Source organism: Schistocerca piceifrons, chromosome 8 (genome assembly GCF_021461385.2).
Source record: "Schistocerca piceifrons isolate TAMUIC-IGC-003096 chromosome 8, iqSchPice1.1, whole genome shotgun sequence".
Lineage (NCBI taxonomy): Eukaryota > Metazoa > Arthropoda > Insecta > Orthoptera > Acrididae > Schistocerca > Schistocerca piceifrons.
The window spans coordinates 141153717-141175594 of NC_060145.1; the positions used below are offsets into that span (position 1 = coordinate 141153717).

The 21878-nt window shown below is 52.2% G+C and overlaps 35 non-coding genes across 35 annotated transcripts; 24 read left to right on the forward strand and 11 right to left on the reverse strand.

Moving 5' to 3' along the window:
• Nucleotides 1-572: 572 nt before the first annotated feature.
• On the reverse strand, nucleotides 573-645 carry Trnar-acg. The gene has a single exon. It is a non-coding gene; the product is annotated as a tRNA-Arg (tRNA).
• Nucleotides 646-1090: 445 nt separating this feature from the next.
• Trnai-uau lies at nucleotides 1091-1182 on the forward strand. The gene is given in 2 exon segments: nucleotides 1091-1128; nucleotides 1147-1182. It is a non-coding gene; the product is annotated as a tRNA-Ile (tRNA).
• Nucleotides 1183-1293: 111 nt separating this feature from the next.
• Nucleotides 1294-1365, forward strand: Trnad-guc. Its single transcript has one exon. It is a non-coding gene; the product is annotated as a tRNA-Asp (tRNA).
• Nucleotides 1366-1944: 579 nt separating this feature from the next.
• Trnar-acg lies at nucleotides 1945-2017 on the reverse strand. Its single transcript has one exon. It is a non-coding gene; the product is annotated as a tRNA-Arg (tRNA).
• Nucleotides 2018-2462: 445 nt separating this feature from the next.
• On the forward strand, nucleotides 2463-2554 carry Trnai-uau. Its single transcript is given in 2 exon segments — nucleotides 2463-2500; nucleotides 2519-2554. It is a non-coding gene; the product is annotated as a tRNA-Ile (tRNA).
• A 111-nt stretch (nucleotides 2555-2665) lies between these two features.
• On the forward strand, nucleotides 2666-2737 carry Trnad-guc. The gene has a single exon. It is a non-coding gene; the product is annotated as a tRNA-Asp (tRNA).
• Nucleotides 2738-3316: 579 nt separating this feature from the next.
• On the reverse strand, nucleotides 3317-3389 carry Trnar-acg. The gene has a single exon. It is a non-coding gene; the product is annotated as a tRNA-Arg (tRNA).
• Nucleotides 3390-3834: 445 nt separating this feature from the next.
• Nucleotides 3835-3926, forward strand: Trnai-uau. Its single transcript is given in 2 exon segments — nucleotides 3835-3872; nucleotides 3891-3926. It is a non-coding gene; the product is annotated as a tRNA-Ile (tRNA).
• Nucleotides 3927-4037: 111 nt separating this feature from the next.
• Trnad-guc lies at nucleotides 4038-4109 on the forward strand. Its single transcript has one exon. It is a non-coding gene; the product is annotated as a tRNA-Asp (tRNA).
• Nucleotides 4110-4688: 579 nt separating this feature from the next.
• On the reverse strand, nucleotides 4689-4761 carry Trnar-acg. Its single transcript has one exon. It is a non-coding gene; the product is annotated as a tRNA-Arg (tRNA).
• Nucleotides 4762-5206: 445 nt separating this feature from the next.
• Nucleotides 5207-5298, forward strand: Trnai-uau. Its single transcript is given in 2 exon segments — nucleotides 5207-5244; nucleotides 5263-5298. It is a non-coding gene; the product is annotated as a tRNA-Ile (tRNA).
• Nucleotides 5299-5409: 111 nt separating this feature from the next.
• Trnad-guc lies at nucleotides 5410-5481 on the forward strand. Its single transcript has one exon. It is a non-coding gene; the product is annotated as a tRNA-Asp (tRNA).
• Nucleotides 5482-6060: 579 nt separating this feature from the next.
• On the reverse strand, nucleotides 6061-6133 carry Trnar-acg. The gene has a single exon. It is a non-coding gene; the product is annotated as a tRNA-Arg (tRNA).
• A 445-nt stretch (nucleotides 6134-6578) lies between these two features.
• Trnai-uau lies at nucleotides 6579-6670 on the forward strand. Its single transcript is given in 2 exon segments — nucleotides 6579-6616; nucleotides 6635-6670. It is a non-coding gene; the product is annotated as a tRNA-Ile (tRNA).
• Nucleotides 6671-6781: 111 nt separating this feature from the next.
• On the forward strand, nucleotides 6782-6853 carry Trnad-guc. Its single transcript has one exon. It is a non-coding gene; the product is annotated as a tRNA-Asp (tRNA).
• Nucleotides 6854-7432: 579 nt separating this feature from the next.
• Trnar-acg lies at nucleotides 7433-7505 on the reverse strand. The gene has a single exon. It is a non-coding gene; the product is annotated as a tRNA-Arg (tRNA).
• A 445-nt stretch (nucleotides 7506-7950) lies between these two features.
• Nucleotides 7951-8042, forward strand: Trnai-uau. The gene is given in 2 exon segments: nucleotides 7951-7988; nucleotides 8007-8042. It is a non-coding gene; the product is annotated as a tRNA-Ile (tRNA).
• A 111-nt stretch (nucleotides 8043-8153) lies between these two features.
• Nucleotides 8154-8225, forward strand: Trnad-guc. The gene has a single exon. It is a non-coding gene; the product is annotated as a tRNA-Asp (tRNA).
• A 579-nt stretch (nucleotides 8226-8804) lies between these two features.
• Trnar-acg lies at nucleotides 8805-8877 on the reverse strand. The gene has a single exon. It is a non-coding gene; the product is annotated as a tRNA-Arg (tRNA).
• Nucleotides 8878-9322: 445 nt separating this feature from the next.
• Nucleotides 9323-9414, forward strand: Trnai-uau. The gene is given in 2 exon segments: nucleotides 9323-9360; nucleotides 9379-9414. It is a non-coding gene; the product is annotated as a tRNA-Ile (tRNA).
• Nucleotides 9415-9525: 111 nt separating this feature from the next.
• On the forward strand, nucleotides 9526-9597 carry Trnad-guc. The gene has a single exon. It is a non-coding gene; the product is annotated as a tRNA-Asp (tRNA).
• Nucleotides 9598-10176: 579 nt separating this feature from the next.
• Trnar-acg lies at nucleotides 10177-10249 on the reverse strand. Its single transcript has one exon. It is a non-coding gene; the product is annotated as a tRNA-Arg (tRNA).
• A 445-nt stretch (nucleotides 10250-10694) lies between these two features.
• On the forward strand, nucleotides 10695-10786 carry Trnai-uau. The gene is given in 2 exon segments: nucleotides 10695-10732; nucleotides 10751-10786. It is a non-coding gene; the product is annotated as a tRNA-Ile (tRNA).
• A 111-nt stretch (nucleotides 10787-10897) lies between these two features.
• On the forward strand, nucleotides 10898-10969 carry Trnad-guc. The gene has a single exon. It is a non-coding gene; the product is annotated as a tRNA-Asp (tRNA).
• Nucleotides 10970-11548: 579 nt separating this feature from the next.
• Trnar-acg lies at nucleotides 11549-11621 on the reverse strand. The gene has a single exon. It is a non-coding gene; the product is annotated as a tRNA-Arg (tRNA).
• A 445-nt stretch (nucleotides 11622-12066) lies between these two features.
• Nucleotides 12067-12158, forward strand: Trnai-uau. The gene is given in 2 exon segments: nucleotides 12067-12104; nucleotides 12123-12158. It is a non-coding gene; the product is annotated as a tRNA-Ile (tRNA).
• A 111-nt stretch (nucleotides 12159-12269) lies between these two features.
• On the forward strand, nucleotides 12270-12341 carry Trnad-guc. Its single transcript has one exon. It is a non-coding gene; the product is annotated as a tRNA-Asp (tRNA).
• Nucleotides 12342-12920: 579 nt separating this feature from the next.
• Nucleotides 12921-12993, reverse strand: Trnar-acg. The gene has a single exon. It is a non-coding gene; the product is annotated as a tRNA-Arg (tRNA).
• Nucleotides 12994-13438: 445 nt separating this feature from the next.
• Nucleotides 13439-13530, forward strand: Trnai-uau. Its single transcript is given in 2 exon segments — nucleotides 13439-13476; nucleotides 13495-13530. It is a non-coding gene; the product is annotated as a tRNA-Ile (tRNA).
• A 111-nt stretch (nucleotides 13531-13641) lies between these two features.
• On the forward strand, nucleotides 13642-13713 carry Trnad-guc. The gene has a single exon. It is a non-coding gene; the product is annotated as a tRNA-Asp (tRNA).
• A 6384-nt stretch (nucleotides 13714-20097) lies between these two features.
• Trnai-uau lies at nucleotides 20098-20189 on the forward strand. Its single transcript is given in 2 exon segments — nucleotides 20098-20135; nucleotides 20154-20189. It is a non-coding gene; the product is annotated as a tRNA-Ile (tRNA).
• Nucleotides 20190-20300: 111 nt separating this feature from the next.
• On the forward strand, nucleotides 20301-20372 carry Trnad-guc. The gene has a single exon. It is a non-coding gene; the product is annotated as a tRNA-Asp (tRNA).
• Nucleotides 20373-20951: 579 nt separating this feature from the next.
• Nucleotides 20952-21024, reverse strand: Trnar-acg. The gene has a single exon. It is a non-coding gene; the product is annotated as a tRNA-Arg (tRNA).
• Nucleotides 21025-21469: 445 nt separating this feature from the next.
• On the forward strand, nucleotides 21470-21561 carry Trnai-uau. The gene is given in 2 exon segments: nucleotides 21470-21507; nucleotides 21526-21561. It is a non-coding gene; the product is annotated as a tRNA-Ile (tRNA).
• Nucleotides 21562-21672: 111 nt separating this feature from the next.
• On the forward strand, nucleotides 21673-21744 carry Trnad-guc. The gene has a single exon. It is a non-coding gene; the product is annotated as a tRNA-Asp (tRNA).
• Nucleotides 21745-21878: the final 134 nt, after the last annotated feature.

Genomic DNA, 21878 nt, shown 5'->3' on the forward strand with positions numbered 1-21878 from the left:
TTTTATATCGCGAAGGTTGCGCGTGTGGCCCGAAAAAGCATTACCGTTGTGATCAAGGAATGTAATTGCTAAAAAATCGTAAGAAAGTCTGCGTCTTAGGAAGTGTTTCTCGTATTCTGCACACGACGTCGTCGTTTCACAACTCACAGGGTTTGCCGTCGACGCTGAATCAGCGCACCCCAGGATTAATGATCGAGCTCGAAGCACCCAAGAAAAAGAATAATTTTAGCAGAGCGTGGTTTCGATCCACGGACCTCTGGGTTATGGGCCCAGCACGCTTCCACTGCGCCACTCTGCTGTGCGGACAGATGCGCGCTCTTCGGTGCGTGACATGGGACACTTGGAAAAGCGTTGTCTGCGTCGCCTACCGTTTAATTAACTGCGTAGCATCTGCCAGCTTCACTTGTCTCGACTTTGCTCGACTGACGCTACGCTGACGCTTGCACGAAGCGATATTTACCGCGATCGTCTCGAGATGCAGCTGCGAGATGCTCAGGATTAACATTGCACTCCACGAAGGTGGAGACATTCGAATGCACTGCCTAGCTACGCGCCCGCAACTAACAAAATGCCGACCCTGCCAGGATTCGAACCTGGAATCTTCTGATCCGTAGTCAGACGCGTTATCCGTTGCGCCACAGGGCCACTGTTCGCGTTTTCTGCTACGAGGCGGGTGCACATCGCAAAGCAACGTGTTCTCCGTGGCTCGGCAATTGCATGTCATCCACTGACAACGGCGGCGCGGCCACTCTGGTCTTCGGCACTCTGCAGGGAGCTGCCACCAAGGAAGGCATCTCTCCTCCTGCTGCTCGGCCACGGAGCGCCTGCACAGCTTAGAGCTTGCCACAGATCTGCCGTCGCTGATGGACAGGTAGCGGAATGCAAGGCGGCCGTTTTTTTGCATTTTTTCGGTGATGACAAGCGGTTGACATGCTTGTAAGTGTAGCATATAAAACAAGAATCGTATGAAGCATTCGTAGACAGGTGCTAACGTCGCAGTATGGCCGCAGGTGACGGTCGTATGACGGGTCTGTAGCCACAACAGGTTGGCATCAAAGTGAATACCGCTAACTGTAAGCACTGTGCTGTAGCCCCAGTGGCGCAATTGGTTAGCGCACGGTACTTATAAGGCAGTAGCCGTGAGCAATGCCGGGGTTGTGAGTTCGAGCCTCACCTGGGGCATACTTCTATTTCGTAGCAGCTGACTATGGAAGCATCGGGACGCTAGGTTTGAGATGTATCGCGTACATGAGAACCATAAATGTGCGTGCACTGTAGACAAGGACTGCGTGTTCCTCGGTAGTATAGTGGTTAGTATCCCCGCCTGTCACGCGGGAGACCGGGGTTCGATTCCCCGCCGGGGAGATGCGATTTTTATATCGCGAAGGTTGCGCGTGTGGCCCGAAAAAGCATTACCGTTGTGATCAAGGAATGTAATTGCTGAAAAATCGTAAGAAAGTCTGCGTCTTAGGAAGTGTTTCTCGTATTCTGCACACGACGTCGTCGTTTCACAACTCACAGGGTTTGCCGTCGACGCTGAATCAGCGCACCCCAGGATTAATGATCGAGCTCGAAGCACCCAAGAAAAAGAATAATTTTAGCAGAGCGTGGTTTCGATCCACGGACCTCTGGGTTATGGGCCCAGCACGCTTCCACTGCGCCACTCTGCTGTGCGGACAGATGCGCGCTCTTCGGTGCGTGACATGGGACACTTGGAAAAGCGTTGTCTGCGTCGCCTACCGTTTAATTAACTGCGTAGCATCTGCCAGCTTGACTTGTCTCGACTTTGCTCGACTGACGCTACGCTGACGCTTGCACGAAGCGATATTTACCGCGATCGTCTCGAGATGCAGCTGCGAGATGCTCAGGATTAACATTGCACTCCACGAAGGTGGAGACATTCGAATGCACTGCCTAGCTACGCGCCCGCAACTAACAAAATGCCGACCCTGCCAGGATTCGAACCTGGAATCTTCTGATCCGTAGTCAGACGCGTTATCCGTTGCGCCACAGGGCCACTGTTCGCGTTTTCTGCTACGAGGCGGGTGCACATCGCAAAGCAACGTGTTCTCCGTGGCTCGGCAATTGCATGTCATCCACTGACAACGGCGGCGCGGCCACTCTGGTCTTCGGCACTCTGCAGGGAGCTGCCACCAAGGAAGGCATCTCTCCTCCTGCTGCTCGGCCACGGAGCGCCTGCACAGCTTAGAGCTTGCCACAGATCTGCCGTCGCTGATGGACAGGTAGCGGAATGCAAGGCGGCCGTTTTTTTGCATTTTTTCGGTGATGACAAGCGGTTGACATGCTTGTAAGTGTAGCATATAAAACAAGAATCGTATGAAGCATTCGTAGACAGGTGCTAACGTCGCAGTATGGCCGCAGGTGACGGTCGTATGACGGGTCTGTAGCCACAACAGGTTGGCATCAAAGTGAATACCGCTAACTGTAAGCACTGTGCTGTAGCCCCAGTGGCGCAATTGGTTAGCGCACGGTACTTATAAGGCAGTAGCCGTGAGCAATGCCGGGGTTGTGAGTTCGAGCCTCACCTGGGGCATACTTCTATTTCGTAGCAGCTGACTATGGAAGCATCGGGACGCTAGGTTTGAGATGTATCGCGTACATGAGAACCATAAATGTGCGTGCACTGTAGACAAGGACTGCGTGTTCCTCGGTAGTATAGTGGTTAGTATCCCCGCCTGTCACGCGGGAGACCGGGGTTCGATTCCCCGCCGGGGAGATGCGATTTTTATATCGCGAAGGTTGCGCGTGTGGCCCGAAAAAGCATTACCGTTGTGATCAAGGAATGTAATTGCTAAAAAATCGTAAGAAAGTCTGCGTCTTAGGAAGTGTTTCTCGTATTCTGCACACGACGTCGTCGTTTCACAACTCACAGGGTTTGCCGTCGACGCTGAATCAGCGCACCCCAGGATTAATGATCGAGCTCGAAGCACCCAAGAAAAAGAATAATTTTAGCAGAGCGTGGTTTCGATCCACGGACCTCTGGGTTATGGGCCCAGCACGCTTCCACTGCGCCACTCTGCTGTGCGGACAGATGCGCGCTCTTCGGTGCGTGACATGGGACACTTGGAAAAGCGTTGTCTGCGTCGCCTACCGTTTAATTAACTGCGTAGCATCTGCCAGCTTCACTTGTCTCGACTTTGCTCGACTGACGCTACGCTGACGCTTGCACGAAGCGATATTTACCGCGATCGTCTCGAGATGCAGCTGCGAGATGCTCAGGATTAACATTGCACTCCACGAAGGTGGAGACATTCGAATGCACTGCCTAGCTACGCGCCCGCAACTAACAAAATGCCGACCCTGCCAGGATTCGAACCTGGAATCTTCTGATCCGTAGTCAGACGCGTTATCCGTTGCGCCACAGGGCCACTGTTCGCGTTTTCTGCTACGAGGCGGGTGCACATCGCAAAGCAACGTGTTCTCCGTGGCTCGGCAATTGCATGTCATCCACTGACAACGGCGGCGCGGCCACTCTGGTCTTCGGCACTCTGCAGGGAGCTGCCACCAAGGAAGGCATCTCTCCTCCTGCTGCTCGGCCACGGAGCGCCTGCACAGCTTAGAGCTTGCCACAGATCTGCCGTCGCTGATGGACAGGTAGCGGAATGCAAGGCGGCCGTTTTTTTGCATTTTTTCGGTGATGACAAGCGGTTGACATGCTTGTAAGTGTAGCATATAAAACAAGAATCGTATGAAGCATTCGTAGACAGGTGCTAACGTCGCAGTATGGCCGCAGGTGACGGTCGTATGACGGGTCTGTAGCCACAACAGGTTGGCATCAAAGTGAATACCGCTAACTGTAAGCACTGTGCTGTAGCCCCAGTGGCGCAATTGGTTAGCGCACGGTACTTATAAGGCAGTAGCCGTGAGCAATGCCGGGGTTGTGAGTTCGAGCCTCACCTGGGGCATACTTCTATTTCGTAGCAGCTGACTATGGAAGCATCGGGACGCTAGGTTTGAGATGTATCGCGTACATGAGAACCATAAATGTGCGTGCACTGTAGACAAGGACTGCGTGTTCCTCGGTAGTATAGTGGTTAGTATCCCCGCCTGTCACGCGGGAGACCGGGGTTCGATTCCCCGCCGGGGAGATGCGATTTTTATATCGCGAAGGTTGCGCGTGTGGCCCGAAAAAGCATTACCGTTGTGATCAAGGAATGTAATTGCTGAAAAATCGTAAGAAAGTCTGCGTCTTAGGAAGTGTTTCTCGTATTCTGCACACGACGTCGTCGTTTCACAACTCACAGGGTTTGCCGTCGACGCTGAATCAGCGCACCCCAGGATTAATGATCGAGCTCGAAGCACCCAAGAAAAAGAATAATTTTAGCAGAGCGTGGTTTCGATCCACGGACCTCTGGGTTATGGGCCCAGCACGCTTCCACTGCGCCACTCTGCTGTGCGGACAGATGCGCGCTCTTCGGTGCGTGACATGGGACACTTGGAAAAGCGTTGTCTGCGTCGCCTACCGTTTAATTAACTGCGTAGCATCTGCCAGCTTGACTTGTCTCGACTTTGCTCGACTGACGCTACGCTGACGCTTGCACGAAGCGATATTTACCGCGATCGTCTCGAGATGCAGCTGCGAGATGCTCAGGATTAACATTGCACTCCACGAAGGTGGAGACATTCGAATGCACTGCCTAGCTACGCGCCCGCAACTAACAAAATGCCGACCCTGCCAGGATTCGAACCTGGAATCTTCTGATCCGTAGTCAGACGCGTTATCCGTTGCGCCACAGGGCCACTGTTCGCGTTTTCTGCTACGAGGCGGGTGCACATCGCAAAGCAACGTGTTCTCCGTGGCTCGGCAATTGCATGTCATCCACTGACAACGGCGGCGCGGCCACTCTGGTCTTCGGCACTCTGCAGGGAGCTGCCACCAAGGAAGGCATCTCTCCTCCTGCTGCTCGGCCACGGAGCGCCTGCACAGCTTAGAGCTTGCCACAGATCTGCCGTCGCTGATGGACAGGTAGCGGAATGCAAGGCGGCCGTTTTTTTGCATTTTTTCGGTGATGACAAGCGGTTGACATGCTTGTAAGTGTAGCATATAAAACAAGAATCGTATGAAGCATTCGTAGACAGGTGCTAACGTCGCAGTATGGCCGCAGGTGACGGTCGTATGACGGGTCTGTAGCCACAACAGGTTGGCATCAAAGTGAATACCGCTAACTGTAAGCACTGTGCTGTAGCCCCAGTGGCGCAATTGGTTAGCGCACGGTACTTATAAGGCAGTAGCCGTGAGCAATGCCGGGGTTGTGAGTTCGAGCCTCACCTGGGGCATACTTCTATTTCGTAGCAGCTGACTATGGAAGCATCGGGACGCTAGGTTTGAGATGTATCGCGTACATGAGAACCATAAATGTGCGTGCACTGTAGACAAGGACTGCGTGTTCCTCGGTAGTATAGTGGTTAGTATCCCCGCCTGTCACGCGGGAGACCGGGGTTCGATTCCCCGCCGGGGAGATGCGATTTTTATATCGCGAAGGTTGCGCGTGTGGCCCGAAAAAGCATTACCGTTGTGATCAAGGAATGTAATTGCTAAAAAATCGTAAGAAAGTCTGCGTCTTAGGAAGTGTTTCTCGTATTCTGCACACGACGTCGTCGTTTCACAACTCACAGGGTTTGCCGTCGACGCTGAATCAGCGCACCCCAGGATTAATGATCGAGCTCGAAGCACCCAAGAAAAAGAATAATTTTAGCAGAGCGTGGTTTCGATCCACGGACCTCTGGGTTATGGGCCCAGCACGCTTCCACTGCGCCACTCTGCTGTGCGGACAGATGCGCGCTCTTCGGTGCGTGACATGGGACACTTGGAAAAGCGTTGTCTGCGTCGCCTACCGTTTAATTAACTGCGTAGCATCTGCCAGCTTCACTTGTCTCGACTTTGCTCGACTGACGCTACGCTGACGCTTGCACGAAGCGATATTTACCGCGATCGTCTCGAGATGCAGCTGCGAGATGCTCAGGATTAACATTGCACTCCACGAAGGTGGAGACATTCGAATGCACTGCCTAGCTACGCGCCCGCAACTAACAAAATGCCGACCCTGCCAGGATTCGAACCTGGAATCTTCTGATCCGTAGTCAGACGCGTTATCCGTTGCGCCACAGGGCCACTGTTCGCGTTTTCTGCTACGAGGCGGGTGCACATCGCAAAGCAACGTGTTCTCCGTGGCTCGGCAATTGCATGTCATCCACTGACAACGGCGGCGCGGCCACTCTGGTCTTCGGCACTCTGCAGGGAGCTGCCACCAAGGAAGGCATCTCTCCTCCTGCTGCTCGGCCACGGAGCGCCTGCACAGCTTAGAGCTTGCCACAGATCTGCCGTCGCTGATGGACAGGTAGCGGAATGCAAGGCGGCCGTTTTTTTGCATTTTTTCGGTGATGACAAGCGGTTGACATGCTTGTAAGTGTAGCATATAAAACAAGAATCGTATGAAGCATTCGTAGACAGGTGCTAACGTCGCAGTATGGCCGCAGGTGACGGTCGTATGACGGGTCTGTAGCCACAACAGGTTGGCATCAAAGTGAATACCGCTAACTGTAAGCACTGTGCTGTAGCCCCAGTGGCGCAATTGGTTAGCGCACGGTACTTATAAGGCAGTAGCCGTGAGCAATGCCGGGGTTGTGAGTTCGAGCCTCACCTGGGGCATACTTCTATTTCGTAGCAGCTGACTATGGAAGCATCGGGACGCTAGGTTTGAGATGTATCGCGTACATGAGAACCATAAATGTGCGTGCACTGTAGACAAGGACTGCGTGTTCCTCGGTAGTATAGTGGTTAGTATCCCCGCCTGTCACGCGGGAGACCGGGGTTCGATTCCCCGCCGGGGAGATGCGATTTTTATATCGCGAAGGTTGCGCGTGTGGCCCGAAAAAGCATTACCGTTGTGATCAAGGAATGTAATTGCTGAAAAATCGTAAGAAAGTCTGCGTCTTAGGAAGTGTTTCTCGTATTCTGCACACGACGTCGTCGTTTCACAACTCACAGGGTTTGCCGTCGACGCTGAATCAGCGCACCCCAGGATTAATGATCGAGCTCGAAGCACCCAAGAAAAAGAATAATTTTAGCAGAGCGTGGTTTCGATCCACGGACCTCTGGGTTATGGGCCCAGCACGCTTCCACTGCGCCACTCTGCTGTGCGGACAGATGCGCGCTCTTCGGTGCGTGACATGGGACACTTGGAAAAGCGTTGTCTGCGTCGCCTACCGTTTAATTAACTGCGTAGCATCTGCCAGCTTGACTTGTCTCGACTTTGCTCGACTGACGCTACGCTGACGCTTGCACGAAGCGATATTTACCGCGATCGTCTCGAGATGCAGCTGCGAGATGCTCAGGATTAACATTGCACTCCACGAAGGTGGAGACATTCGAATGCACTGCCTAGCTACGCGCCCGCAACTAACAAAATGCCGACCCTGCCAGGATTCGAACCTGGAATCTTCTGATCCGTAGTCAGACGCGTTATCCGTTGCGCCACAGGGCCACTGTTCGCGTTTTCTGCTACGAGGCGGGTGCACATCGCAAAGCAACGTGTTCTCCGTGGCTCGGCAATTGCATGTCATCCACTGACAACGGCGGCGCGGCCACTCTGGTCTTCGGCACTCTGCAGGGAGCTGCCACCAAGGAAGGCATCTCTCCTCCTGCTGCTCGGCCACGGAGCGCCTGCACAGCTTAGAGCTTGCCACAGATCTGCCGTCGCTGATGGACAGGTAGCGGAATGCAAGGCGGCCGTTTTTTTGCATTTTTTCGGTGATGACAAGCGGTTGACATGCTTGTAAGTGTAGCATATAAAACAAGAATCGTATGAAGCATTCGTAGACAGGTGCTAACGTCGCAGTATGGCCGCAGGTGACGGTCGTATGACGGGTCTGTAGCCACAACAGGTTGGCATCAAAGTGAATACCGCTAACTGTAAGCACTGTGCTGTAGCCCCAGTGGCGCAATTGGTTAGCGCACGGTACTTATAAGGCAGTAGCCGTGAGCAATGCCGGGGTTGTGAGTTCGAGCCTCACCTGGGGCATACTTCTATTTCGTAGCAGCTGACTATGGAAGCATCGGGACGCTAGGTTTGAGATGTATCGCGTACATGAGAACCATAAATGTGCGTGCACTGTAGACAAGGACTGCGTGTTCCTCGGTAGTATAGTGGTTAGTATCCCCGCCTGTCACGCGGGAGACCGGGGTTCGATTCCCCGCCGGGGAGATGCGATTTTTATATCGCGAAGGTTGCGCGTGTGGCCCGAAAAAGCATTACCGTTGTGATCAAGGAATGTAATTGCTAAAAAATCGTAAGAAAGTCTGCGTCTTAGGAAGTGTTTCTCGTATTCTGCACACGACGTCGTCGTTTCACAACTCACAGGGTTTGCCGTCGACGCTGAATCAGCGCACCCCAGGATTAATGATCGAGCTCGAAGCACCCAAGAAAAAGAATAATTTTAGCAGAGCGTGGTTTCGATCCACGGACCTCTGGGTTATGGGCCCAGCACGCTTCCACTGCGCCACTCTGCTGTGCGGACAGATGCGCGCTCTTCGGTGCGTGACATGGGACACTTGGAAAAGCGTTGTCTGCGTCGCCTACCGTTTAATTAACTGCGTAGCATCTGCCAGCTTCACTTGTCTCGACTTTGCTCGACTGACGCTACGCTGACGCTTGCACGAAGCGATATTTACCGCGATCGTCTCGAGATGCAGCTGCGAGATGCTCAGGATTAACATTGCACTCCACGAAGGTGGAGACATTCGAATGCACTGCCTAGCTACGCGCCCGCAACTAACAAAATGCCGACCCTGCCAGGATTCGAACCTGGAATCTTCTGATCCGTAGTCAGACGCGTTATCCGTTGCGCCACAGGGCCACTGTTCGCGTTTTCTGCTACGAGGCGGGTGCACATCGCAAAGCAACGTGTTCTCCGTGGCTCGGCAATTGCATGTCATCCACTGACAACGGCGGCGCGGCCACTCTGGTCTTCGGCACTCTGCAGGGAGCTGCCACCAAGGAAGGCATCTCTCCTCCTGCTGCTCGGCCACGGAGCGCCTGCACAGCTTAGAGCTTGCCACAGATCTGCCGTCGCTGATGGACAGGTAGCGGAATGCAAGGCGGCCGTTTTTTTGCATTTTTTCGGTGATGACAAGCGGTTGACATGCTTGTAAGTGTAGCATATAAAACAAGAATCGTATGAAGCATTCGTAGACAGGTGCTAACGTCGCAGTATGGCCGCAGGTGACGGTCGTATGACGGGTCTGTAGCCACAACAGGTTGGCATCAAAGTGAATACCGCTAACTGTAAGCACTGTGCTGTAGCCCCAGTGGCGCAATTGGTTAGCGCACGGTACTTATAAGGCAGTAGCCGTGAGCAATGCCGGGGTTGTGAGTTCGAGCCTCACCTGGGGCATACTTCTATTTCGTAGCAGCTGACTATGGAAGCATCGGGACGCTAGGTTTGAGATGTATCGCGTACATGAGAACCATAAATGTGCGTGCACTGTAGACAAGGACTGCGTGTTCCTCGGTAGTATAGTGGTTAGTATCCCCGCCTGTCACGCGGGAGACCGGGGTTCGATTCCCCGCCGGGGAGATGCGATTTTTATATCGCGAAGGTTGCGCGTGTGGCCCGAAAAAGCATTACCGTTGTGATCAAGGAATGTAATTGCTGAAAAATCGTAAGAAAGTCTGCGTCTTAGGAAGTGTTTCTCGTATTCTGCACACGACGTCGTCGTTTCACAACTCACAGGGTTTGCCGTCGACGCTGAATCAGCGCACCCCAGGATTAATGATCGAGCTCGAAGCACCCAAGAAAAAGAATAATTTTAGCAGAGCGTGGTTTCGATCCACGGACCTCTGGGTTATGGGCCCAGCACGCTTCCACTGCGCCACTCTGCTGTGCGGACAGATGCGCGCTCTTCGGTGCGTGACATGGGACACTTGGAAAAGCGTTGTCTGCGTCGCCTACCGTTTAATTAACTGCGTAGCATCTGCCAGCTTGACTTGTCTCGACTTTGCTCGACTGACGCTACGCTGACGCTTGCACGAAGCGATATTTACCGCGATCGTCTCGAGATGCAGCTGCGAGATGCTCAGGATTAACATTGCACTCCACGAAGGTGGAGACATTCGAATGCACTGCCTAGCTACGCGCCCGCAACTAACAAAATGCCGACCCTGCCAGGATTCGAACCTGGAATCTTCTGATCCGTAGTCAGACGCGTTATCCGTTGCGCCACAGGGCCACTGTTCGCGTTTTCTGCTACGAGGCGGGTGCACATCGCAAAGCAACGTGTTCTCCGTGGCTCGGCAATTGCATGTCATCCACTGACAACGGCGGCGCGGCCACTCTGGTCTTCGGCACTCTGCAGGGAGCTGCCACCAAGGAAGGCATCTCTCCTCCTGCTGCTCGGCCACGGAGCGCCTGCACAGCTTAGAGCTTGCCACAGATCTGCCGTCGCTGATGGACAGGTAGCGGAATGCAAGGCGGCCGTTTTTTTGCATTTTTTCGGTGATGACAAGCGGTTGACATGCTTGTAAGTGTAGCATATAAAACAAGAATCGTATGAAGCATTCGTAGACAGGTGCTAACGTCGCAGTATGGCCGCAGGTGACGGTCGTATGACGGGTCTGTAGCCACAACAGGTTGGCATCAAAGTGAATACCGCTAACTGTAAGCACTGTGCTGTAGCCCCAGTGGCGCAATTGGTTAGCGCACGGTACTTATAAGGCAGTAGCCGTGAGCAATGCCGGGGTTGTGAGTTCGAGCCTCACCTGGGGCATACTTCTATTTCGTAGCAGCTGACTATGGAAGCATCGGGACGCTAGGTTTGAGATGTATCGCGTACATGAGAACCATAAATGTGCGTGCACTGTAGACAAGGACTGCGTGTTCCTCGGTAGTATAGTGGTTAGTATCCCCGCCTGTCACGCGGGAGACCGGGGTTCGATTCCCCGCCGGGGAGATGCGATTTTTATATCGCGAAGGTTGCGCGTGTGGCCCGAAAAAGCATTACCGTTGTGATCAAGGAATGTAATTGCTAAAAAATCGTAAGAAAGTCTGCGTCTTAGGAAGTGTTTCTCGTATTCTGCACACGACGTCGTCGTTTCACAACTCACAGGGTTTGCCGTCGACGCTGAATCAGCGCACCCCAGGATTAATGATCGAGCTCGAAGCACCCAAGAAAAAGAATAATTTTAGCAGAGCGTGGTTTCGATCCACGGACCTCTGGGTTATGGGCCCAGCACGCTTCCACTGCGCCACTCTGCTGTGCGGACAGATGCGCGCTCTTCGGTGCGTGACATGGGACACTTGGAAAAGCGTTGTCTGCGTCGCCTACCGTTTAATTAACTGCGTAGCATCTGCCAGCTTGACTTGTCTCGACTTTGCTCGACTGACGCTACGCTGACGCTTGCACGAAGCGATATTTACCGCGATCGTCTCGAGATGCAGCTGCGAGATGCTCAGGATTAACATTGCACTCCACGAAGGTGGAGACATTCGAATGCACTGCCTAGCTACGCGCCCGCAACTAACAAAATGCCGACCCTGCCAGGATTCGAACCTGGAATCTTCTGATCCGTAGTCAGACGCGTTATCCGTTGCGCCACAGGGCCACTGTTCGCGTTTTCTGCTACGAGGCGGGTGCACATCGCAAAGCAACGTGTTCTCCGTGGCTCGGCAATTGCATGTCATCCACTGACAACGGCGGCGCGGCCACTCTGGTCTTCGGCACTCTGCAGGGAGCTGCCACCAAGGAAGGCATCTCTCCTCCTGCTGCTCGGCCACGGAGCGCCTGCACAGCTTAGAGCTTGCCACAGATCTGCCGTCGCTGATGGACAGGTAGCGGAATGCAAGGCGGCCGTTTTTTTGCATTTTTTCGGTGATGACAAGCGGTTGACATGCTTGTAAGTGTAGCATATAAAACAAGAATCGTATGAAGCATTCGTAGACAGGTGCTAACGTCGCAGTATGGCCGCAGGTGACGGTCGTATGACGGGTCTGTAGCCACAACAGGTTGGCATCAAAGTGAATACCGCTAACTGTAAGCACTGTGCTGTAGCCCCAGTGGCGCAATTGGTTAGCGCACGGTACTTATAAGGCAGTAGCCGTGAGCAATGCCGGGGTTGTGAGTTCGAGCCTCACCTGGGGCATACTTCTATTTCGTAGCAGCTGACTATGGAAGCATCGGGACGCTAGGTTTGAGATGTATCGCGTACATGAGAACCATAAATGTGCGTGCACTGTAGACAAGGACTGCGTGTTCCTCGGTAGTATAGTGGTTAGTATCCCCGCCTGTCACGCGGGAGACCGGGGTTCGATTCCCCGCCGGGGAGATGCGATTTTTATATCGCGAAGGTTGCGCGTGTGGCCCGAAAAAGCATTACCGTTGTGATCAAGGAATGTAATTGCTAAAAAATCGTAAGAAAGTCTGCGTCTTAGGAAGTGTTTCTCGTATTCTGCACACGACGTCGTCGTTTCACAACTCACAGGGTTTGCCGTCGACGCTGAATCAGCGCACCCCAGGATTAATGATCGAGCTCGAAGCACCCAAGAAAAAGAATAATTTTAGCAGAGCGTGGTTTCGATCCACGGACCTCTGGGTTATGGGCCCAGCACGCTTCCACTGCGCCACTCTGCTGTGCGGACAGATGCGCGCTCTTCGGTGCGTGACATGGGACACTTGGAAAAGCGTTGTCTGCGTCGCCTACCGTTTAATTAACTGCGTAGCATCTGCCAGCTTGACTTGTCTCGACTTTGCTCGACTGACGCTACGCTGACGCTTGCACGAAGCGATATTTACCGCGATCGTCTCGAGATGCAGCTGCGAGATGCTCAGGATTAACATTGCACTCCACGAAGGTGGAGACATTCGAATGCACTGCCTAGCTACGCGCCCGCAACTAACAAAATGCCGACCCTGCCAGGATTCGAACCTGGAATCTTCTGATCCGTAGTCAGACGCGTTATCCGTTGCGCCACAGGGCCACTGTTCGCGTTTTCTGCTACGAGGCGGGTGCACATCGCAAAGCAACGTGTTCTCCGTGGCTCGGCAATTGCATGTCATCCACTGACAACGGCGGCGCGGCCACTCTGGTCTTCGGCACTCTGCAGGGAGCTGCCACCAAGGAAGGCATCTCTCCTCCTGCTGCTCGGCCACGGAGCGCCTGCACAGCTTAGAGCTTGCCACAGATCTGCCGTCGCTGATGGACAGGTAGCGGAATGCAAGGCGGCCGTTTTTTTGCATTTTTTCGGTGATGACAAGCGGTTGACATGCTTGTAAGTGTAGCATATAAAACAAGAATCGTATGAAGCAATCGTAGACAGGTGCTAACGTCGCAGTATGGCCGCAGGTGACGGTCGTATGACGGGTCTGTAGCCACAACAGGTTGGCATCAAAGTGAATACCGCTAACTGTAAGCACTGTGCTGTAGCCCCAGTGGCGCAATTGGTTAGCGCACGGTACTTATAAGGCAGTAGCCGTGAGCAATGCCGGGGTTGTGAGTTCGAGCCTCACCTGGGGCATACTTCTATTTCGTAGCAGCTGACTATGGAAGCATCGGGACGCTAGGTTTGAGATGTATCGCGTACATGAGAACCATAAATGTGCGTGCACTGTAGACAAGGACTGCGTGTTCCTCGGTAGTATAGTGGTTAGTATCCCCGCCTGTCACGCGGGAGACCGGGGTTCGATTCCCCGCCGGGGAGATGCGATTTTTATATCGCGAAGGTTGCGCGTGTGGCCCGAAAAAGCATTACCGTTGTGATCAAGGAATGTAATTGCTAAAAAATCGTAAGAAAGTCTGCGTCTTAGGAAGTGTTTCTCGTATTCTGCACACGACGTCGTCGTTTCACAACTCACAGGGTTTGCCGTCGACGCTGAATCAGCGCACCCCAGGATTAATGATCGAGCTCGAAGCACCCAAGAAAAAGAATAATTTTAGCAGAGCGTGGTTTCGATCCACGGACCTCTGGGTTATGGGCCCAGCACGCTTCCACTGCGCCACTCTGCTGTGCGGACAGATGCGCGCTCTTCGGTGCGTGACATGGGACACTTGGAAAAGCGTTGTCTGCGTCGCCTACCGTTTAATTAACTGCGTAGCATCTGCCAGCTTGACTTGTCTCGACTTTGCTCGACTGACGCTACGCTGACGCTTGCACGAAGCGATATTTACCGCGATCGTCTCGAGATGCAGCTGCGAGATGCTCAGGATTAACATTGCACTCCACGAAGGTGGAGACATTCGAATGCACTGCCTAGCTACGCGCCCGCAACTAACAAAATGCCGACCCTGCCAGGATTTTTTTTTTTTTTTTTTTTGAAGCAGACACTCTACCACTCGAACGAATATATCTATTGAAAAAAATATTAAAGAATATCCACCACACAGCCACTTCAAAAGAAGTACAGTACTGAAATTAAAATCCTAAAACATGACTATATAATGTAGACTGCTTACTGAAATAAAGGTTAAAACACGAAAACTTCAGTCCTGGTGTAGAGAAGAAACATACATAAAGGCGGCAAATTCAGAAACAGTATAAAAAAAAATGGCTCACACAGGTGACCTTAGCCAACACCCTCTCTTTCAAATGTCAGGCTAAGCATATTGGCAAAATCATCTCGGAGGCCTGGCAATCGCAAGCGCTGCCAGTAAGCAGTAAGCATGTACTGCCGAAACGCTAGGTGTCCATCCTCTTCATGACAACTGTTGACAAAATGTACGAAATGGCCAATCAACCACATGACGGTATGGAGCTTCGTCCGCGGAAAAAAGGAAGAATCGGGCCGGACGATGATGTCAATAGTATAAGCGGCTTCAGCAGACCTAGTGACAAAAGCAAGTTGTTTCCTGAGCCAACGCCAATTAGCAAGGTGCCCACAGCAGGTGAATCGATGTTCAAGGGTATCCAGGAGACCACACCGAGTACAGGTGTCCGTGTCAGAAAGACCAATACGGTGCAGTCGTACATTGGTGGGAACCAAATTATTTATTACCCTATACCACGTGGACGCCACGGCCATAGAGTGGATCGGCAGACTAACGTTCTTCCAGACGTTCCTCCAGGACACAGATGGAGACGCCAGTTCTATTGGATTGGGACCGGCCAGCCCCTCCCAGCGGGCAATCAAGCCCTTGGTCGTTGGCACCGGTCGCCGCAAGAAGACGTCACCGAGGTAACTCACCGCAATGTAAAATTCCCGAATGTGTTTCAACTTAAAATTTAGGCGTCCGACATCGACAGGTGGAGCAAGGCTCGCCGGACGCACAACAGTAAAAAGCCTGGATGTAATTGAAGTCACTTCTTGCGTAACAATTAGAGTCGTTCGGCGGACGTACAAAGCAGACGCCTTGCGAGTAATGTCAGAGAGGCCCAAGCCTCCGGAGAGACGCGGTTTCGTCATTACCTCGTAACGTAACTTGAATAGGTGGCCCTTCCATATAAACCTGCTAGACAATTGGCGCAACCTTTTCGCCACCATCATGGGAAGTGGGAACAGCTGAGCAACATAATAAGCTTTACATAGGACGTAGGTGTCTAAAATTCTGACTTTTTGCAAAATGGTAGCAGAGCGCTGCTCATGGACCATCAGAGCCCCCTGTATCTTCTCGGTGACAGATTTCCAATTGAGAGCCGCCATTTTTAGAGGACACCGATCAATGATAATCCCCAAGGACGTATGGCGATCGACAAAAGTGGCCCAAGGGACGTCAGCATCGCGAAATCCTCGAATATCAAGGAACTTACATTTACCCTGATTGAGACGCGCTCCAGAGACACGACAGTATGCATCAACTGCCCCTTTCAACAACGGGATATCATCTCGTTGACGGAGGAGAACAACGACATCATCCGCATATGCCTTAACCGAGAGCTTCCCACCAGAGAGGGACATACCCTGAAGCTTGAGAGCAATAGTCCGAAGCAGCGGTTCCAGGGACAAAACGAATAAAGACATAGAGAGCGGACTACCCTGAGGCACTCCGCGGCGGATAGCAATGGGCGGCGTCAGCTGCCCATTGACTGACACCCGAGCTGTTATTCCCCTGTACAAATTGCCAAGAACACCACGTGATGAAGCGTTAAAACCTATTGTACCTAAAACACGATCTAAAAACACATGACTGACGTGATCAAAAGCCTTATAAAAATCAAGGAAGGCAAAGGCACAATGTACGTTTGTAACCGCCGCAACCGAGACAACATCCCGATATTCGGCTACTGGTGTCAGAATAGATCTATCATGAAAACAACATTGATGTGCACCAATCACACCCCGAAGCAGAGAAGACAGCCGGCTATTGAGCGCTCTAGCAGCTGTCTTATAGTCAAAATTCAGCAATGTGAGCGGACGAAGATTGGCAGCAGATAAACGACCAGAGGACTTCGGAATTAAAACAATTTTCCCTACTTTAAAATCGGCAGGCACATCCATCCCTCTGACAATCTCATTTAAAATCTGCGTAAAAATGCCACCCAAAAGAGGCCAAAAACGGAGATAAAATTCTTTAGGCAGGCCGTCTGGACCCGGCGATTTACTGGACGGAGAGCGAGCAATAAAATCGAAAACATCATCTACCTGGAACTCCCGGAGAAATTCGCCGTTCGCGTCAGGCGCGATCGTCGCAGTTAGATCCCCAAAGACATCATCCGAAAGAGACTCACCAGAATCATCGGCAGAATAGAGACTAGTGTAATACTGATGAAGAGCACGAACCATTTCCTCCTGTGCACTAAGCTGTCGCCCATCATCCACCGTAAGAGAAGAGATGAAGGAGCGACGACGACGAGTCTGATGCCGTAGCAGGTGGTACAAGGATGTCAGTTCACCTTCAACAAGAGAGTGAGGTTTCGACTTAACTCGCAGACCATCCATCTGTCGTCGTTTAAGGCTCAAGAGCTTGGCTTTAATACGACGAACATCATGGATCCGCAGTGGAGAGGTACCCGCCGCGTCATATAGTTCACGCAGGACAGAGTAGTAATATTCATACGTGTTCTTAAAATCACGCGTCCTAGCAGCACAGTAGAAAATCAAAGTCTGACGAATCTTGGGCTTGGCAAACGCAGTCCACCAAACCAGCAAGGAAGGGTATCGCGGGACAGAGCGAAGACATCGCTCCCACACGCCACTTATAACATCATCCATAGCACTGTCGGCAAGGTGGGAAACATTTAACATCCACTGGGAACGATAAAGTTTTGCAGGTTGGCGACTAAGATTTACAGTTGCAGTAAAAGCACAATGGTCAGAAAAACTAGTAGGAATAACATCGACAGAAAGAATTTTATCACATAAAAAATCAGATAAATAGAATCTGTCGAGTCTACTGCATGAGGACGCGGTAAAAAACGTATATTTCACCAGGGTTGGATATTTGTGTTCCCAAACATCACGCAGATGCATCGTACGAACTAAGTCATGTAAATCGCGGCAATAATTAAAATTGGGGGACTGGTCTGCAGGGCGTAAAACACAATTAAAATCGCCTCCGAGCAGGAGACTCCGAGGACTCTGGCGCAAAAGATAAATAAGCTCCTCTTTATAAAAGCGCGATCGAGCCACAGTGTGACCCGAACCAGAGGGGGCATACAAAACAACGAGGCGGAGATCAAAAAGACGACAACCAATCCCACGGCCAGAGTCAAGGAATTCAATGTCAGTAATAGGAATGCCCTCTCGAAAGAAAAGAGCAGTTCCTGTTGAATATTCCGGCGCGACATTAAAAACAGTTTGAAATCCAGGTAGAGAGAGATCAGAAAACAACACTTCCTGCAAAAACACTACGTCCGCACAGGCGTCGTAAATAAACTGCCGCAAAGAGGCAATGCGAACGTCGGACTCAATACGGTTAACATTTAAGGTAAGAAAGGTGTATGCTTGAACCATAGAGAGAAAAGCGAGAAAACAAATCACCTACACCGACGCACCAGCGTCACAGTCCATAGCAGGGGTGACGGAGGCATCCGAGGGAGGGGGACTGCTACCCCGTTCCGCGGATCCCTTACGTTTCGGTTTTTTACGAACAGCATTAACGTTCGGCTGAACGCGTAACTTGCGTCGGCTGACGGGCAAGGAAACTTCAGCCGCCGGTGACGTAGGAGGGTCAAGTTCTGTATCCGACACCACCCGCGCCGGTCCACATGCGGGATCCGGGGTCGCGGGGGAAACATCCGACAAAACGGAATGGTCAACACCTGCACTAGCTTCCGGCAAACATGGACTGCACGGAGGCGAAACGTGAGCAGGAAGGTCCGAGGCCGCAGAGTTGGAAAGAAGCGGAGCAGCTCCGCTGGCAGAGGTATGGGGCAGCGAAGCAGGAAGTTGTCGCGGCTCCACTTGTTGTGACATCGAAGTCGGTTCGGAAGACGGCGCCAACAGGCCCGACCGACGACCCGACTCGAGAGAAGCTGCGTCGGAGGCCGGAGGGGCGCCAGCAGCCGCCACCGGAACCGCTACCTCAGGAGGGCAGGGAGCAGCTACAGTACACAGTGGCTCGGAGGATGCCGGTCGCTCGGACTGGGGCATCTCAGGGAGATCCTCATCCGTACTATTTCCATCGTGTGGGCGACGCCTCTTATTATTCAAAAGTGGCACACCCACCTGAGGGACAGACGGAACAACATCAGATTTAGCACGCAAAGGAGGAAATTCTGTATCAGGGGTGCGCAAAACCTGTGGCGGGGCGCTACTACCACTGGACTGTGCTACACCAAGAGCAGAACCACCTGCAACGAGGTCAGCGACCGTTAACTTGCGACGCTGTTCGAGAGAATTTTTTAAAACAAAAACTCTCCGCGGACAGTCGGTACGCACGTGACCACTTTCATTGCACAAAAAACAGGTGCCAACCTGACCACTATATGTTACATGGACACGATATCCACCGATCTGCAGGTGGGATGGAATATTCTGCTTAACGTGCATTTCGACTGAACGAATACCACTGTAACATTGCAGGCGATGTTGGCTTGACCAGCGTTCAAGGCGAATGCTCTTTACATCACCATACTTCTGTAGACCCTCCTTAAGATAGACATTATCCACCTCCGGTGGAAGGTTGTAAACACGAACATTGGTATACGTGATGGAAGCATTGGAAAGCAGCACGGTACTTACAGAATCATCCCGATGCCGAAAGAGAACTTGATGACCATATTTAGAAAGAATTTTATCAACCTGAAGTGGGTCCATAAACTTAACAAAGAAAACATACAGTTCGGTATCAAAATAAGCAGTGTGCACCTGATCCGAATGAACACCAAAGGTATCTACCAACCAATCATGAATCTCAAGAGAACTAGGTTGCACATGGCGGGTTGACTTGTCAAAAGCAAAACTAACTGTAGCCTGACGAGGAATAACCTGGGACGACATTTTCAAAATATGCGGTCGAAACCGCTACACAAAAAACACTGAAATAAGGACAGAAAGTAACACAAGGTACGAAACAACGACGGAGAAATACTCTCAGAAGTTGCAACACAACACGTAACAAAAACGATAGTCCACTATACGTAACGCTACGGCGGAGCGGAAGACTAGGCACGTCCACACGGCACGGCGTCTAAAGCGGAACTGGATTCGAACCTGGAATCTTCTGATCCGTAGTCAGACGCGTTATCCGTTGCGCCACAGGGCCACTGTTCGCGTTTTGTGCTACGAGGCGGGTGCACATCGCAAAACAACGTGTTCTCCGTGGCTCGACAATTGCATGTCATCCACTGACAACGGCGGCGCGGCCACTCTGGTCTTCGGCACTCTGCAGGGAGCTGCCACCAAGGAAGGCATCTCTCCTCCTGCTGCTCGGCCACGGAGCGCCTGCACAGCTTAGAGCTTGCCACAGATCTGCCGTCGCTGATGGACAGGTAGCGGAATGCAAGGCGGCCGTTTTTTTGCATTTTTTCGGTGATGACAAGCGGTTGACATGCTTGTAAGTGTAGCATATAAAACAAGAATCGTATGAAGCATTCGTAGACAGGTGCTAACGTCGCAGTATGGCCGCAGGTGACGGTCGTATGACGGGTCTGTAGCCACAACAGGTTGGCATCAAAGTGAATACCGCTAACTGTAAGCACTGTGCTGTAGCCCCAGTGGCGCAATTGGTTAGCGCACGGTACTTATAAGGCAGTAGCCGTGAGCAATGCCGGGGTTGTGAGTTCGAGCCTCACCTGGGGCATACTTCTATTTCGTAGCAGCTGACTATGGAAGCATCGGGACGCTAGGTTTGAGATGTATCGCGTACATGAGTACCATAAATGTGCGTGCACTGTAGACAAGGACTGCGTGTTCCTCGGTAGTATAGTGGTTAGTATCCCCGCCTGTCACGCGGGAGACCGGGGTTCGATTCCCCGCCGGGGAGATGCGATTTTTATATCGCGAAGGTTGCGCGTGTGGCCCGAAAAAGCATTACCGTTGTGATCAAGGAATGTAATTGCTAAAAAATCGTAAGAAAGTCTGCGTCTTAGGAAGTGTTTCTCGTATTCTGCACACGACGTCGTCGTTTCACAACTCACAGGGTTTGCCGTCGACGCTGAATCAGCGCACCCCAGGATTAATGATCGAGCTCGAAGCACCCAAGAAAAAGAATAATTTTAGCAGAGCGTGGTTTCGATCCACGGACCTCTGGGTTATGGGCCCAGCACGCTTCCACTGCGCCACTCTGCTGTGCGGACAGATGCGCGCTCTTCGGTGCGTGACATGGGACACTTGGAAAAGCGTTGTCTGCGTCGCCTACCGTTTAATTAACTGCGTAGCATCTGCCAGCTTGACTTGTCTCGACTTTGCTCGACTGACGCTACGCTGACGCTTGCACGAAGCGATATTTACCGCGATCGTCTCGAGATGCAGCTGCGAGATGCTCAGGATTAACATTGCACTCCACGAAGGTGGAGACATTCGAATGCACTGCCTAGCTACGCGCCCGCAACTAACAAAATGCCGACCCTGCCAGGATTCGAACCTGGAATCTTCTGATCCGTAGTCAGACGCGTTATCCGTTGCGCCACAGGGCCACTGTTCGCGTTTTGTGCTACGAGGCGGGTGCACATCGCAAAGCAACGTGTTCTCCGTGGCTCGACAATTGCATGTCATCCACTGACAACGGCGGCGCGGCCACTCTGGTCTTCGGCACTCTGCAGGGAGCTGCCACCAAGGAAGGCATCTCTCCTCCTGCTGCTCGGCCACGGAGCGCCTGCACAGCTTAGAGCTTGCCACAGATCTGCCGTCGCTGATGGACAGGTAGCGGAATGCAAGGCGGCCGTTTTTTTGCATTTTTTCGGTGATGACAAGCGGTTGACATGCTTGTAAGTGTAGCATATAAAACAAGAATCGTATGAAGCATTCGTAGACAGGTGCTAACGTCGCAGTATGGCCGCAGGTGACGGTCGTATGACGGGTCTGTAGCCACAACAGGTTGGCATCAAAGTGAATACCGCTAACTGTAAGCACTGTGCTGTAGCCCCAGTGGCGCAATTGGTTAGCGCACGGTACTTATAAGGCAGTAGCCGTGAGCAATGCCGGGGTTGTGAGTTCGAGCCTCACCTGGGGCATACTTCTATTTCGTAGCAGCTGACTATGGAAGCATCGGGACGCTAGGTTTGAGATGTATCGCGTACATGAGAACCATAAATGTGCGTGCACTGTAGACAAGGACTGCGTGTTCCTCGGTAGTATAGTGGTTAGTATCCCCGCCTGTCACGCGGGAGACCGGGGTTCGATTCCCCGCCGGGGAGATGCGATTTTTATATCGCGAAGGTTGCGCGTGTGGCCCGAAAAAGCATTACCGTTGTGATCAAGGAATGTAATTGCTAAAAAATCGTAAGAAAGTCTGCGTCTTAGGAAGTGTTTCTCGTATTCTGCACACGAC